This window comes from Lathyrus oleraceus, chromosome 4 (assembly GCF_024323335.1).
Source record: "Lathyrus oleraceus cultivar Zhongwan6 chromosome 4, CAAS_Psat_ZW6_1.0, whole genome shotgun sequence".
NCBI classification, from domain to species: domain Eukaryota; kingdom Viridiplantae; phylum Streptophyta; class Magnoliopsida; order Fabales; family Fabaceae; genus Lathyrus; species Lathyrus oleraceus.
The window spans coordinates 157,366,954-157,385,602 of NC_066582.1; positions in this window are offsets into that span (position 1 = coordinate 157,366,954).

Genomic DNA, 18,649 nt, shown 5'->3' on the forward strand with positions numbered 1-18,649 from the left:
CCGACATCCAAAAACGACCAGACATTTACCGATGACCGGGGAACACTTCAATAAAGGAAAACAAATATTTGCAACTGGAAACCAGATAGGACATTTACCGATGACTCTACTGGGGATTTCTAGCTGGGGATTATCAGACATTTACCGATGACTGCAGAAAAGACTCGATGTTTACTGACATCGAAAGATGATGTTTACCGACATCAAAAAATGACCAGACATCTACCGATGACTGAGGAAAAGACCCGATGTTTACAGACACCGAAACAATGGTGTTTACCGACACCAAAAATGATGACCAGACATTTACTGATGACTGGAGAGAATACCCGATGTTTACAGACACCGAAACAATGGTGTTTACCGACACCAAACAAAGAAACACACGCGGGTGCTAGTATGACACTTACCGGTATCACAAGAACGACTTTTTTAGATATGTCAAGGCAAGGTTGACCACTTGTTGGGGGTCTCACTGGGGAGAAACAAACTTTCTGTCACCAACGGGTGAGGTAATAAGCCTCTGCGGGGATATCAATCCTGAATGCTGTTAAGAGCAACTGTAGCGGACTTGCTGTGCTGATGTTGAATGAAATGATCCGCCTCTGCCGGGGATACGGTCTGGTGAGGTTAACACATGAATGCATATGTTTGAATTTTTCTATGGCGTAATGCTCCCTATTGAATGGGAATGCTACGCAGTTTGAGGATGCAATGATCACTAAAATGCAAAAATGCAAAAATGATGAGAAACTCCGGCTGGGGAGCCAAAACTGATTGGGTACTCCAACTCTGCGGGGAGACTCTGCAAGGAGAGCAACGACTTCGCACTCATGTTGGAGAATAGCACTGCTGCTGGGGGAAGGTAAACTCCGCTGGGGATATCCTTCAGTCCACAGATAGGATAAATGTTGGAGATAAAATTCAATGAACCTGCCTCACTCGGGGAGGAAATCGGCAAATACAGGCCTGCTGGGGATAGGCAATCCTTAGATCTGCTGGGGAATAAAAGGCACTATCCACAGACGTCTCCGCAGGGGAACATAGCTCTGATAGCTTCCAAACTTGCTTGGGGAAAATATCTGCTGAGGAAACGTCCTCACAGATGCCAACCTGAAAAACAGCACAACAAAATGCCCCCAGGGGATACATGGACAAGATACGCTCAAGTGTCCTCAACATTCAAAATGATTTTCAAATGTTTCACCATCCTGCAAGCTATTGTTTAGCCTTCATGTTCTTATATGCAATGCTTATCAAAAATTCGGACATTTTTGCAAACAAAACAGTAAAAATAAAAACCAAAGAGCTTTTTATCTGAATAACGACTTTTATTGATTGAAAATGTGCCTGAAAAGGCAAATACATTGGGAGGCAATTCCTAGAAAGAGGTAATTGCGCACAAAAGGAAAAATCTATCCTAATGGCAACGTGAACACGGCATCCACTATTTCCCAATTCTGTTATAACTCACAGATCATCAGTTTTCCTCCCAACTCCTTGCTTTCTGAGAAGAATGACTGGACGGATCACATCTTTCGAGATGGCAGATGACAAAGCTTGATGAAGTACAGACAACTCAGACTGTAGTCTTCGCTTTAATCCCTCTTTTGGCTGGATCGCCCTTTCGGGTTTTCAATCCACCGGGATACCCATTTTTGCCTAAGCCGCCCTTGCGGGTTTTCGACTTACCGGGTGTACAAATTCTTTTCATTTTATCCCTAATTTTTGCCCGAACCTTTCTTTCTGTTTTTTGGTTCGCCGGGATGCCCATTTTTTGCCTGGACTCTTTTATTCTTTTTGTCCAGCGGGTCAATTTATGCGAAGTATTTTTTGACTACATCTGAGTTAACAGGAGACGGAAAATCTTCACCATCCATAGTTGTAAGCATCAAGGCTCCACCGGAGAATACCTTTTTCACAACATATGGACCTTCATAATTAGGAGTCCACTTGCCCCTGTTATCTGCACCGGGAGGGAGGATCCTCTTCAAAACTAGATCACCGATCTGATAGCTTCGAGGACGCACTTTCTGATCAAAGGCTCGCTTCATCCTTCTCTGATACAACTGTCCATGGCATACAGCTGCTAGCCGTCTCTCCTCGATAAGGCTCAACTCGTTAAACCTTGTTCGAATCCACTCGGCTTCGTCCAGCTTGACATCCAATAAAACTCTCAGAGAAGGAATCTCCACTTCAACAGGTAGGACAGCTTCCATACCATACACAAGGGAGTAAGGGGTTGCCCCGGTCGACGTACGTACTGAGGTACGGTACCCATGCAAAGCGAAAGGCAGCATCTCATGCCAATCCTTGTACGTAACGACCATCTTCTGCACAATCTTCTTGATATTCTTGTTCGCCGCTTCTACAGCACCATTCATCTTCGGTCTGTAAGGAGAAGAATTGTGATGTTCAATCTTGAAATCTTTACAAAGCTCTTTCATCATCTTGTTATTGAGATTCGAACCATTGTCAGTGATGATTCTCTCGGGAACTCCATAACGACATATGATTTCTTTCTTGATGAACCGGGTAACCACTTGTTTGGTAACGTTAGCATAGGAAGCTGCTTCCACCCATTTGGTGAAATAGTCAATCGCAACCAAGATGAAGCGATGTCCATTCGAAGCAGTAGGCTCAATCTTCCCAATCATATCAATGCCCCACATGGCAAACGGCCAAGGCGAATTCATGACATTCAGAGGGCTTGGTGGTACATGCACCTTATCAGCATAAATTTGACACTTATGGCACTTCCGAGCATACTTGAAACAATCGGATTCCATAGTCATCCAGTAATAACCCGCTCTCAACAATTTCTTAGCCATTGCATGTCCGCCGGCATGAGTACCGAAGGAACCTTCATGAACTTCCTGCATTAACATGTCCGCCTCGGGTCTGTCCACGCATCTGAGCAAGACCATGTCAAAGTTTCTCTTATACAGCACATCATCCTGATTCAAATAGAAGCTTCCAGCTAGCCTTCTCAGGGTTTTCTTGTCATTCTTCGACGCACCTTCAGGATACTCCTGAGTCTTGAGGAAGTTCTTGATGTCATAATACCACGGCTTCTCATCAATCACAACAGACTCGGCTGCAAACACATACGCAGGCCTCTCAAGTCGATTCACCGCAACATGTGGCACATGATTCCACCAATGAACTTTGATCATAGACGACAAAGTAGCCAAGGCATCAGCCATTTGATTCTCATCCCGGGGGACATGATACAACTTCACCTTCTTGAAGAACGTCAGTATTCTTCTGGTGTAATCTCTATACGGAATCAAATGCGGCTGATTCGTATTCCAATCTCCATTGACTTGATTGACCACTAGAGCTGAATCTCCAAATATATCAAGAGTTTTGATCCTCAGATCAATGGCTTCTTCTATCCCCATGATACAAGCCTCATACTCAGCTTCGTTGTTGGTGACGTCAAACGTCAATCTGGCAGAAAAAGGTATATGAGCACCTTTAGGATTGATCAATACTGCCCCAACACCGTTACCATTCATATTCACAGCCCCATCAAACATCAGTGTCCATTTGTCATCCGGATCCGGTCCTTCCTCGACAAGAGGCTCTTCGCAATCTTTCATCTTAAGATACATGATGTCTTCATCAGGGAATTCAAACATCATAGGCTGATAATCTTCAATCGGTTGCTCGGCGAGGTAGTCTGACAGAATACTACCTTTGATGGCCTTTTGTGACGTGTACTGAATATCATATTCTGTTAGAATCATCTGCCAACGAGCAACGCGTCCGGTGAGAGCTGGTTTCTCAAAGATGTACTTCACTGGATCCATCTTAGAAATCAATAAGGTAGTATGGTTCAACATATACTGCCTCAGTCGGCGAGCAGCCCAGGCCAAAGCACAGCAAGTTTTCTCGAGCAGTGAATATCTTGTTTCACAGTCGGTAAACTTTTTGCTAAGGTAGTATATGGCATGCTCTTTTCGACCAGACTCGTCATGCTGTCCCAATACACACCCCATCGAGTTCTCAGTCACTGACAGGTACATTATCAGAGGTCTCCCTGGAACTGGAGGTATAAGGATTGGAGGTTTCTGTAAATACTCTTTATCTTGTCAAAAGCTTTCTGACAATCATCATTCCACTTGATCGCCTGATTCTTTCTGAGCAGTTTGAAAATTGGTTCACATGTGGCAGTTAGGTGAGATATGAACCTTGCAATGTAGTTCAATCTCCCTAAAAACCCACGGACTTGCTTCTCCGTTTTCGGTTCAGGCATCTCTTGAATAGCTTTGACTTTTGCTGGATCAACCTCAATCCCTTTTTCACTGACAATGAAGCCTAAAAGCTTCCCTGATCTCACCCCAAACGTACACTTGTTCGGATTCAACCTCAGCTTGAACTTTCTCAACCGGTCAAACAGCTTCTGCAAATTAACCAGGTGCTCCTCTTCTGTCTGCGACTTCGCAATCATATCATCTACGTACACTTCAATTTCTTTGTGCATCATGTCATGAAAAAGAGTCGTCATTGCCCTCTGATAGGTAGCACCAGCATTCTTTAGCCCAAATGGCATCACCTTATAGCAGAACGTGCCCCAAGGTGTAATGAATGTCGTCTTTTCCATGTCCTCTGGCGCCATCTTGATCTGATTATATCCAGAGAAACCATCCATGAAAGAGAATACCGAGGATTGAGCCGTATTATCAACCAATACATCAATGTGAGGTAATGGGAAATCATCTTTCGGACTCGCTCTATTCAAATCCCGGTAATCGACACACATTCTGACTTTACCATCCTTCTTCGGCACAGGAACGATGTTGGCCACCCATGGGGGATAACTTGTAACAGCCAAAAAACCCGCATCCCACTGCTTCTGAACCTCTTCCTTGATCTTAGTTGCCATGTCAGGACTCGTTCTACGAAGCTTCTGCTTGACCGAAGGACATCCTTCTCTAAGAGGTAATCGATGCACCACAATGTCTGTATCCAACCCAGGCATATCTTGATATGACCAGGCGAATATCTCCACATATTCTCTCAGCATCTCAATCAGCCTCCTCTTGACAGAGTCCTCTAAAGCAGCCCCAATCTTGATTTCTCTTTTGGCGTCCTCAGTACCCAAATTAACAACCTCCAACTCCTCCTGATGAGGTTGGATGACCCTTTCCTCCTGCTTCAGCAATCTGACCAATTCTGCAGGGAGTTCACAGTCTTCCTCACTCTCCTCTTCAGCTTGGTAGATGGGATTGTCGAAATCATACTGAGCCATAACAGAACTGTTCATAGTGAATGCCATAAGATCGCTTCTGCATGTTTAATGCTTTGTTTTAGAAAAAGAGTTCAATAAAGTCACAAAAAACAAAAACATTGCCATTTTTATTGTTTTTGAAAAAGATGAAAACAAAAAAATAGAAAAACAGGGATCACAAAGTTTGATTTCAAAAAATGTCCTTCATTAATGATAATCATTAAAACATGATGAGGCCCTACAATGAATCACTACGCCTTGGGCAGAACGTAGGATTTTCATGCAAAATGACAAAACAACAGAAAATTACTCTGTCAGAAGAGTAACTTGAACCACTTCTTCAGCCGTCCAGTTGTTGATAGATCCCCCTGGTGCACACGGGCGAACCCAGTTGTCCAGATCACAATCACTGTCACAGTCTTCACTACCGGTTGCAGAGACGTCGCCATGATTCATCAGCCCAGCGCTGGTAAAGGTACTCGGACCCGCTTGACCATTCTGCTCTGCTTGGAGAGGCTCGTAACCAACTCCAAATTTATCTTCTTTAACAGGCAAGTCCACCATCTTGCCCCAGCCTTCAGCTTTGCCAGAATCAACAACCTCCTTAGCCTGCTTGTAAGAAGTAATTGAAGCACCTGGCTTCCTCTGCGCAGCGTACGCCACTTTCTCAAGAGCCACAGTCTCAAACGCCTGACATAAGGTTTCGTGGATCTCGCCATCCACCTCAACATACTTGAACGAGGATAGATGACTCACCAGAATCTCTTCTTCACCGCACACAGTCACAATCTGACCGTTCCAGACATACTTGAGTTTTTGATGGAGAGTCGACGAGACTGCCCCTGCTGCATGAATCCATGGGACGCCCCAATAAACAACTATAGGCGGGCTGGATGTCCATAACATAGAAGATGATATCGAATACCTCAGGACCTATCTTCACAGGCAAGGTAACTTCCCCACACACAGAACGTTTGGATCCGTCGAAAGCACGAACGATCAGGTCACTGGGAGTAAGCACAAACCCTTCCACATCAATCTTCTTCAGAATCTGCTTAGGCAGCACATTCAGCGACGACCCGGTGTCTACTAATACGTGAGACAACACTGCCCCCTTGCACTCCATGGTGATGTGCAAGGCTTTGTTATGGTTACGCCCCTCAGGCGGTAAGTCCAGGTTGGTGAATCCTACACCATGCCTGGTGCTCACATTGGCCATCACACCCTCCAGTTGATTGATAGAAATCTCCTGAGGCACGTAAGCCAGATTCAACATCTTCAGCAAGGCATTACGGTGTGCCTCAGAGCACAACAACAGTGAAAGTATAGAAATCTTGGACGGAGTTTGATGCAACTGATCTACAATCTTGTAGTCACTCTTCTTGATTATTTTCATAAACTCCTCCACGTCCTTCTCAAATGACCCCTCGGGCGCTTCCTTCTGGACAGGTTCTTCCTCAACCACAGCTTGCTTACCCTTTGCTTTGGCGAGAGCCTCAGCATTATTGTCCCTCAAAGGCTGCGGTGCGAACAGACGACCGCTTCTGGTAAAACCTCCCGGACCCCCTACATTATCCACAGCCGGACCAACAGTTGCAGGAACTCTATTCGGTAAACCAATTGTCACTGGAGTTTGATTCACTGGTCTCGTCTGACCTTCAGCCCTTCTGTAACTGCGGTGAGCATTATCATACTTCCACGGCACGGCTCTACTATTCTCAACAGCCCTTCTTCCAGACGCGGCGATAGTAGTTGGAGCACTGATGGTTACAGGCACGGAAATGGTAACTGGGGTACCATTTGTTGCAGGTGCACTAACGACCCTTTGTCCACGTCCTTCAGACGGTTTAAAGTAAATGGTGATAGTTGACACTGTTCCACGATCTTTTACAGCCCTACTGAATTGCAAACAACCCTCATCCATCATACCCTGGATACCGGCCCTTAACTGGTCGCAACCATTCTCAGATTCTGCACAGCCCAAACAATCCTCATCACAGCCCGAGTAGACACCCCCATTCAGCAGACGGCCCTTCACAACTAGCAGAGAAGTCTGAACATCATCAACACTAACAACCAGATCTTCAGCTTCCTTCCCCTCAATATTGTTCACTCTATGCCCACCATGCTGAGGCATAAGGTTGTTTACGACGTTAGGCACTGGAGCGAAGTTGATCGCCTTGGCATCGATCAAATCTTGGACCTTGTGCTGGAGAGCCCGACACTTCTCAGTATGATGCCCTGGTGCCCCAGAGTGAAAGTCACAACGGACGTTGGCGTCGTACCCAGGAGGCAATACTGTAGGCGGAGCCATTGTACGCAACTCAACCATCCCCAACCTGAGTAGTTCGGGCAGCAGTTCGGCGTACGACATGGGTAGCGAATCAAAACGTCGATCAGGCATCCTTTGTCTGGGCTGATACGGACGTTGCTGTTGTTGTTGTTGTTGCGGTTGTTGAACTCTTTGTTGTTGTTGTTGATGAGGTTGAGGTGCCGGAATGGTTACTGCAGCAGCTTGACGGTATTCACTTCTGTTCTGATCTCTACGGTGTTGAACATCATTAGTTTCACCCTCTCTTCGACGAGGTGCCCCAGCAAACGGCTTCTTAGAAGAAGAGGAACCAACATCTTGGATCTTCCCAGTTTTAATCAAACTCTCAGTCCTCTCTCCACAAATGACAACATCAGAAAAACTACCGAATGGGCAGCTCCCCATCCGGTCCATAAACACACCCTGAAGAGTACCGATAAACATGTCTGTCAACTCCCTCTCCAGCATAGGGGGTTGAACTCTAGCAGCCAGTTCACGCCACCTCTGGGCGTACTCCTTGAAGCTCTCATTGGATTTCTGACAAAGACTCTGCAGCTGAGTCCGGCTCGGTGCCATGTCCATGTTGTGTTTGTATTGCCTCAAAAAGGCCTCACCCAGATCCCTCCAGCAGCGGATAGAATCTCTCTTCAATTCCATGTACCAGTCCAAAGAAGCCCCAGATAGACTATCTTGGAAAAAATACATCCACATCTTTTCATCATCGGTATACGCAGAGATTTTTCGATAATAAGCCTGCACATGGGTGCGAGGGCAAGAAGTACCGTTGTATTTATCGAAGGACGGTGCTTTGAACTTGTAAGGGATTCTCAAACCTTCCACCAACCCCATATTGGTAACATCAAAACCGAGAGAATTTTGACATTCCATAGCCCGGATCTTCTCAGCAAGGGCATCAACTTTACGATCCCTCTCATTAACCCTTCCCAGAACGTCTTCGTCTTCACTGAGCAGAGAAAACATATCCTCTTGTCTGTCAACAATCGGAGCAGGATTACGGGCCGGGGCACGGACTACTCTGGCATTAGCGGCATCTGGAGCAATAGGTTGACCGTTGATTCGAATACCCCCCAACTCATCACCCGTAGCATAGTTGTTGATGGGTACAGCAGCAGCAACATTATCATCATTGACCGGGCCTCCCTCTGGCGGAGCATGGTTGACCGGTGGAATTGCAGCCTCTTGTCTCTGAACCATGGCTCGAAGCTCTTCTTGACCTTGTGCAACCCCTTGCATCATATTCATAAACTGGGCCATGTTAGCCTTCATCTCAGCCAACTCTGCTTGAACTTGATCCATACCTCTCTGTTGATTCAGTCTTGTTGAGTAGCGGTGCGGACGTTGATCAGCTATCCTGCCTGAACAGGAACCAAGAGTGAGAAGTCACGACCAAGAACACCTGTTATGCAAAATGATATGAGTATGATGCTAATGATGCGTATGATGCACATGATATGTTCATTTCTCAGGCATTCAAAGAGCCTGAGTCATCCTCAAAAGATGGCAACCTGCAGCAAGAACAACATAGAAGCACAGAAACAACATACACAAGAGTGATGAGTACAAGGTGAAACCAACAACCTCATCTATATGAGTAATAGGATCATACAACAAAGTCGACAAAGAAAATCCAAACAATCGGAGTACAACAATGAATCCCATCCAACAAGCCTGGAGGTGATTCTCAACATACATATCAAAGATACAAGCTAAGACAAACGGCCTCCCGGAATGAGAGTCTTCAAGTACTGACACTGGTCTATCAACAGGTCACATTCTGAACATTCTGGCAAAAGAGTGATCTTCTCCTTCAGTTGTCGTCTAAGCTCTACCACTTCTCCTCCAAGGTGGTTCTCTGATGCCTGTCTCAAGTCTACTTCCTTCTTCAACCGGATGTCTTTATCTCTGAGTTACTTCTCCAAGTCTCTGATCTTCTTCTGATAGCTGGCCTCAACTCTCTGCAGCCTCAAGCACTCCCGGTGTTCTGCATCTAACATGCTCTCTATCTCCTCGTAGGATCTCTTCTTGCTTCTCAGTCTGCTAGCATCTTCTTCTCGCACTCCTCTGAGTTGATGAGCCAAGTTCAAACTATCAGCTTTGGCTTTGTACAGCTCCATCTGGGTATCTTGCTCCTTCTCTCTCAAACGGCGATTCTCCATCAGGGCTTGCTTGTAGTGCTCCGCAGGCACACTCTCAGCAAGGATCAAAGGTGGTTGCTCCTGCAACGGCTCCATCCTATCGTAGGGTAACGACAAAGTTTCTACTCTCTCCTTGACCCAATCAGTGTAATCAGGCATAGCAACAACAAACTTCTTCCCTAAGACAGATCCATCCTTCACACCAATAGACTTCCAAGCTCTCCCTATCTGCTCCAATCTATCCGGGTCACTCTGCTTCTCAAAATACACACTTTCTGCTACCTCAGCCTCAAGTGGTCTTCCCTTCATCACAAACCCCAACTGGCGGAGAGAAAGAACTGGGTTGTAATTGATGCAACCCCTAGTCCCTATGAGTGGCACATTACGGAATCCTCCACAGCTCATAATGACGTTACGCACATCCATCCGGTAAGATTGCCATCTGATATCATAGGAGGTAAGAGACATAACCCTCTGAGTCCACTTATGCGTGCTCTGAGCATCCACAAAAGGTCCACTGACTGGCAGGAGAGACATGAACCATCTGAGCAAAAGCGGGAGACAACACCTGATAGCCCCACCCTTACCATGCCTACTGTGAACAGCATAGTAAGTGTCAGCTAACAGAGTAGGAACTGGATTTCCTCCAATGAAAATACTGACTGCAGCATAGTCAACAAAATTGGGCATACTCGGAAACAGGACGATCCCATAGATCATGACGGCCAACTGAGCATGAAAGGCTTCCCAACTTCCCTTCTCTGCTTCTTCTCTAGCTACCCTCAACAGAAACTTCAAAGGCAATCCTACAACATCCCCACTGGACTTCCAACTATCACTGACTTCCTTGATACCCAAATGGAGAGCTCTGGCAACAACTCTGAAATCAACCTCCTTGGGCACATCCAAGAAAGGAACCTGATACCGGACCGGGACACTCAGCAGAATGGAGTACTCCTCAAGAGTAGGCGCCAACTGATAATCTTGAAAGGTGAAACAATGGAGCTCTGGGTCGTAGAACTGTAGAAGAGTCTGCAACGGCACCGGATCGACTACCATCTTCAACAGTGTCAGAACATCTCCATACTGGTCAACAAACCCCTTCTGGTTACCACTGGTCATAAGGTTGCTCAACTCAATCAGAGACGTCAAAGGTTCACGGTGAAAGCTGTAGGAACAAGTCTTCCGCTTCAACTCTGGGACTGTTGCCATCTCTATCAGTGAACAAGCTCTGGAATGTACCTGAGAAATGATATGCATGCAGGGATTAGTTTTTTTTTCTTTCCTTTTTCTTTTTTTTTTCTTCTTTTTTTTATTGCGTATTTTTTTTGAAAATAAACATGCTATGATGCAAATGATGCAGACACGACTGGTTGGCTGCGTCTCTCAGAACACAGGATCAAAGCTTCGGCTTGAACTCGGAACCACAAATTCATCTGAAACCCAAAGTCATCTGAGACCCCAAGATTCTGAACCAATAGTCACCAACAGGATCACAAGTCACCAACAAGTCACCAACAAGTCACCGACTGTACCTGTAATAATGATCATTCCCTCCCCACTCACGGGTGTCATCTAGGCCAGGGTAAGGTCGAGAGAAACGCAACATAAATAACCTTTCGCAGAACATCATCATATACACACCCGAAGTATGTAACGATAATATCCCACCAGGGTCTGAACTGCTCGTGATATCAATGTTCCGCTAAGTGGCGCAATACCACCCGCTTTCCATGAATCACTCTATTCCTAAGTATCCTAGATTTCACTCATAGCCTGGGTATTGGGCCTTTTACCTCGTGTAACTCCCACCCCAACAGAGAGAAACAGACAACCAGCCAGCCAGGTAAACAATGAATGAATGCAAACATTAATGCAAACAATAAATGCAAACGATAAATGCACATATATACAAATGAATGCAATAAATACAACACAAAGCAACCAAAGCCCTAACCTAGAGAGCGCTAGGAGAGACTCGCTTAGGGAAGATGGACCAGCACAGGTCAACTTCTCTATTTCCCCAGCAGAGTCGCCAGCTGTCGCATCACGCGAAAAACCGGCGGGAAAACAAGAACAACAGAGCCGCCACCGTGCGTTATTTATCCCAAAAGAGGGAAAGGAAACGCTCAGAGTAAACCTGGAAAGAACATGGTCTCGCGACCAAAGAGAATGGGATCGGGAGTCGGTTATGCGAAGGGAAGGTATTAGCACCCCTACGCATCCGTCGTACTCGACGGGATCCACGCACAATAGGAAGGAAAATGGTTGCTAAAACACTGCTCAAACACACACACACACACTGGCTGAAAGAGACACAAGAAAACAGACTGAAACTGACTCGGCAGGATATCGCATCCTAGGCCTACTTAGTCTATCAGGCATAGACATCAGAGTCGAAGTAGTTCGGACTGGGGAAACGACACATGCTCGCTAGGATATCGCATCCTATGCATACGTATCTCCTTGGACGAAGGAGAATCAGAGCATTCGTAGCTCGGCTGACACGCACACAAACAAAACTAGGCAAAGGCAAACGTGGAGCCTGAATGCCAATCACTGGGCTTACATCAGCATCCGAACCAACAAACCCACACTGGAACCCAAATGCCACTCAATGGACTTACATCGGCTTCCAAGCACACAACAACACAACAAGTTAATAGGGAGTCGGGGACTCGAGCCTATAACTGTCAAGCACACACTCAAACAAACAGACAACAAATTGCTAAGGAGTCAAGCACTCGAGCCTAGCAACTGTCAGACAACACACACAAAAAAAGGAAAAGGCGCCCGGAGAGATCAGCTCAATCTCCTGCCTACATACTTCATCTGGTATGAAGATCAGGGCGATGTAGTTCCCCTACGCAGGGACAAAGGACTAGCCTAACCAGATAACAGAGGGAGACACAACTAGGGAGACTACGACTCGAGCCTAGATGTTATCATGCAAAATCATCCCTAAGTTAAGGTTTCTAGCTAACTGGCACAGGGAGCCAGCCTATCTTAATCATGACTTGCACAGGAAGCAAGCCACACACATACTTAACTTGCACAGGAAGCAAGCCAAGCAAAACCTAACTTGCACAGGAAGCAAGTCTAAACTAACCCTAACTTGCACAGGAAGCAAGTCAAACAAACATACAAGCACAGGTAGCACACACTATACACAAGCAAGGGCTCACACAAGGGTTAGGTTTTAGTCGAGGGGTCATATCAACCTCAACAAACAAACCTCTGGAACTGGGTAATGTTAGCTCTTAACCTTGCCATTGAGGGGCTAAGGTGAAGCTGATGAAGGGTGAGTGAAGATGAGACTTCACAGCTCTTATCCCTGGCCTGGGAGAGCTTAAGACAAGAATGTGGGGGTTCAGAAAGGGGGAACCCTTCTACACATTTGAAACTGACTCAACTGTACAATTGTACAAGATCTTGGGTTTGTATCCGCAATGCATCAACACAGTGGTGTGAGCACAGCAGATGACACACAGAATAGCAGGGGATAGGTTGCTTATCCCTTGGGTTCTGCCAATTGCCTCTTCACTTAGGAGGTCTTTGACTATGTACAAGGACAAATTAAACATACACAAGCATTGCCTCTTAAGGAGGACTTCAGACAGTTGCCTGGCCAAGTAACAGGCCAGGTCTTCCAGACTACATGAAGAAAAAGGAATTATACCTCAAGCAAGTTGCTAAATAGCAAAGCAAAGCAAGTTCAAAGAACTTAAGCAACTAATGGTACCTGAAATGGTCAAACAGATCAGTACACAGTTCAACAGTCAAAGTTAAATCAAAATGAAACAGATATCAACCAGTCAACACAAGCAAGTGAATGTGCAAGGCACAAGGCTCAAGGCATGTGAGCCAAGCCACCTACAAAACAAACAAATTAGTCAATGATATTCAAGCAAGCTCAATCAAAAAGAACTGGTCTCATTGGTCATTTGTTGGTCAACCTGAAAACATGAACTCAAAGGTGAGCAACAAGACCACTAGGGCAAGCCTAGGGTCAAAAGAGAATGAAAAAGTCAAAACAGCAAGCAATGTCCAATCAAAATCATGTTCAAACAATTAAGAAACACAACCAATTGGGTTCACATTCATATCAATCATCATCATCATTTCATGAACAATTTAGGTCAAAGTATAGCAACCAGAAGCTCATAGAAGTCAACAGCAAGACTTAACTCAAAAGCAATCTTAAACATTTCCAAAAATCACCAAATAAATCATGGTCAATCACAACCCACAGCATGGTAAGCATGTCAAATTTCATCTCATTTGGACAAGTGGAAGGCAGTCAATGAAAATCAGAAAGTCAAAGCAATTTTGAACATGCTCAAAGAAGTCAACCAAACATGCATCAACTTAGAAAAATCATACGTCAGAGATGGTGTATGATAAATGAATGGGACTAAAACCATGGCAAAGCTTAGGATGTCTAGTCATCTCATGTAAAATTTCATGTCCATCTAATAAAGTATGAGAATTTCACAAATGAAATGGGAACATGTGTCACAAAAAGTCAACATATGACTAAACAGGGGAGAAAATCTCAAACAATTAGGAAATGCCACAAATAATTCCAAGAAAATTCACATGTAAACTAGACATACAAGAGTAGGTTCATGCAAAAATTCAGACCAATTTGAGTTCAAGAAGCATGGATACAAAAATCATGAAGTTGCACATCAATGGTGTGACACAAATTGTCACACCCCAATTCAAAAAATCATAACTCACAAACCAGCAATGATAAATTCACAAACTCTACACCAAAATCACCATGAATGTGTCTAGTTTAAGCACGAAAAATTTGGGAGCCATTGGATAAAGTATCACCATTTCACAAATGTTTTGGCAAAGTGTACAAAATATGAGCACATGTCACAAACCCTAAGGCCATTTAAAATTACTCAACCAAAAAATCTGGAAAAATAATGATAAAAAACTAGAGATCATGATGAAGATGATGCAAAAATTCCCATGAGATTTGGATTTGAAATGAATGAAATATGATTTTTCAAAGTTGGAGTTCAAAAAATGGAATGAAAATGAAAAATAATGGTTTAATTCAATGGGACACATGCCCCGAGTGGCAAACTTGTAAATAAAACCACCACTTAACAAAACGACCGTGTTTAGGTTGCTGGAACGAAATAATGTGATTGGTTGGCATGGGGAAACAGTGATCATGCAGCACGCGAATTCCAGTTTCTGGGCAAGGCTTGGAGATTTCTAGGGTTTCAAACACACAGCAACCACATTCATCACCTTCAAATCGTGTTTTCATGAAATTTCCCAGAATTCCAAATTGGTTACACAGAAATGTTCAGCATGGCATGGCAAGTAAGAATCCAACATCAATTTTTATCAAAACATCACATATATCATGAATCGAACCAAAGAACATTCAACATTAAAACTTGCTCAAGAACAAACATTCCCAGAAATGATCAATGAGTACACCAATAGAACCATCAGACCATACACATGACAAATCCAAGCATTATTTTCATGGTAACAAGCTATTGAGAGAGAATCGAGCAAAAAAGCATATGAACATCAATCTTCATTTCCAGATTTCTTGCTAATTACTTAACCAAATTCTACCATTCAAAGCTCATAATGATCAGGGTACTAAGACCTACACTAAGCATGGCAAAGTTTGGAAAAACCAATGAATCGAAAACTGACCACTGTTGAAGAGCAGATGAAGATTCAGGTGTTTTCTGGCTTGTATGAGCTTAAACAGATGCAGCCTTATGCTCCCAATGGTGAATAGTGAAATAATCTTGGCTCAAAGAAGCTTGCTCGTGCTTGGATCTCAATCTGCCATGGAAGTGGTGTTGGAAGAACATTCGAGTAAAACTCCTTCCAGTTGTGAAATGGCAGTTGAAATGTGTCCACAATGATGCTTGGATGGTGAAACAACAATGGCCAGGCTCAGTTCTTTGAGAGTTTTTGACAGATTTTGAAAAATGCAAAAAATGAAGTTTTAGAGAATGAGTGAAGTTTCTGAGTTTGGAGGCAGCTGTTGTCAGGGTTTGTAAGTGACAGAAAATGATGAATATATCTGCTGTTTTGATGTTGCTTGTGGAATGCTAATCATGGTTCATGAAAATGTGGAGTAGAGTTGGTAAAAGTGTACTTTTTTTCCAATTTTCAAGCAAGTTGGCATGGCTGTATGTACTGCACGAATTTGGGCTTTCAAACATGACACAAACCACATTTCTGAACTATTTCAATTGGCCAAATGGTTTAAAAATGATTATTTTGAAAAGTCAAAATTCAACTCACTTGAAAATAATCCATGTAGGTTCAAAAGTGCCATTTTGATTGGTGAAGTTTTGGTACATGAAATTTACATTTTTGGAAAGAGGGGATCAAATGTGACTTGTAGGAAAAAACCCCACCCAAATTGGCCAAATGGTTTGAGAGATATGGCCTTTTGAAGTTCAAGAATTTCTGAAAATGATTTGATCATAACTTGCCAACCATACATGGGAATTGAGTGTTCTTGGACTTTTTGGAAATTGGAGAACAAGATCTTCAACTTTCATGTTGGGCAAAAATTCATTTGAAGCTTGTATCATGATGTAAGTTTGAGGATCAAGACTTTCCATTTTTGGCAGGTTTCAATTACAGGTCCAATTTCCATTTTTGGAAATTTCTGATCTGGCTTCAAATTCTTCCATGATGGTGTTTGCCATGATATATGAAGACTATATGGACATGAATGAGACCTCTCAAACCAAATCCAACCCTCAAAACCATAAAATCAGACACAGTTGACCAAGTTTGACTTTTTAGGGTTTCTGACTGACTGTGCATTGACTGATGACTTCTGAACATCCAATCCTTGACCAAAACACTTCAAATGGATCCCCAAGTCATGTGAACATGTTGGACCAACCCTAGGGCCTTGGCTTCTTGAGAATTGTGCTTGCTTGCTTGACTGACTGATCTCCTGACCAGTTTGACCTAATTTCTTGATTGGCTTGCACTTGAGGCAAATGGGACAATGCAATGTTATGCAGTGGACCATGTTATGTTATGACCTAATATGAGAATGTATGTACAAGAAGTAGGTGCAAATTTGAGGTGTTACACTAAGGAGTCAGGCACTCGAGCCTAGCAACTGTCAAGCAAACACACACAAAAAGAAAAAAGGTTGCCCAGTAAGACCTCGCACGGTCTCCTGGCTACGTACCTCATCTGGTATGAGGATCAGGGCGACGTAGTTCCCCTGAACGGGAAAGAAATTCTAACCAGATACAAAGGGAGACACACTACTAGGGAGCTGGACTCGAGCCTAGATGTTATCATGCATATCATCCCTAAGTTATGGTTTCTATCCTAACTTGCACAGGCAGCAAGCTAATCCTAAACAGGCAAAGCAATCAAAGCAAACAATCACAAATAACACACACTATATACAGACAAAGTGGGCTCACACAAGGGTTAGGCTGCAAAAGCAAGCCAGCTGTGTTAGGGTGATGTTAGCTCTTAACCTTGACATTGAGAGTCAAGGTGAAGCCAGATGAAATGGAAGTGAAGATAAGACTTCACAGCTCTTATCCCTGGCCATGGAGAGCTTCAGACAAAGGAGTGTGGGTCTAGAAAGTGGGAACCCTTCTACACTTATGACACTGACTCAACTGTACAACTGTACATGGATCTTGGGTTAGAATCCACAAGGCATCAACATGTGATGTGAGCCAAGGGATGACTCAACAGATTAGCAGGAGGTGGACTACACACCTCTTGTGTCTGCCAATTGCCTTAACAAAGGTCTTTTCCTGCTTAGGGACAAAAATAAACAAGCACAAACATTGCCTCTTAAGGAGGACTTCAGACAGGTGCCTGGCCAAGTAACAGGCCATGTCTTCCAGACTACATGGAGTTAGTGATTCTACCTCAATTGGTTTACACAACCAAGCAGCAGCACAAGCAAGTTCACAATGAACTATAGCAACTAAGGTACCTGAAATCAATCCAACATAATCAGTATACCAGACAAGCAAAAAGTCAAACAGAAAATTACAAGTCCACAACACAAACAGATAACAAGCATCAATGCACGAAGGTGCAAGCCACAAGGTGAAATTCTAGTTATCAGACTTTGGATGTCACACGGGTTGTTATGACATCCAATTCTGCACAGACAGGAATGATGCAGAACTTAACAGTAAGTGCAGTAAATAACACAAGTAATTGTTTACCCAGTTCAGTCCAACATGACCTACATCTGGGGGCTACCAAGCCAGGGAGGAAATCCACTATTAGTAGTATCAATTCAAAGCTAAACTCACCCGTTTACAACTTATCACTTAATCCCTACCCAATGCAATTTCAATCTTAACCTAAGATCAGAGTTCCTACTCACTCCCCCTCAATCACCTCAGTGATTACTATCTTTAAACAATATTAAAGACAAGTTGAAGTCACACTTCAAACAACTCTTGATTGTGCTTCACAGCTTTAATCAAGATACACAGCACTCACGCTTAAAAGCTTTGAGCGACACAACACTTACAACTCAATGAACACCCTATGCCACAGCTATCATCTACTTGATAATGGCTTGGCTTACAAGATACGTCTAATACAAGACTCACAAAAATACAGCAGTGAAGTATGATGGACACACAAAATCTTCACGCCTCAAAATCCATGAAACTGAATGAAGGAACGCCTTCCTTTTATATTGCAGTACCCTGGGCTTTTGCACCTGTATTCTCCTGAATTTAAGGTCACGCGAGTTCCCATAAATTCAACATTTAGGTTACTAACAAATAGGCTATTTGTTAGGTTCATTGAATGTAGCTTGGTTGTTGATTTCCTGGATTTTCTCTCAGTTGTTGAATCCCTGAAGAATAGCCTGAGAAAAAGCTGAAACAGAAAACTGAACAACCTACAATATAGCATATGCTGTCAGGCATG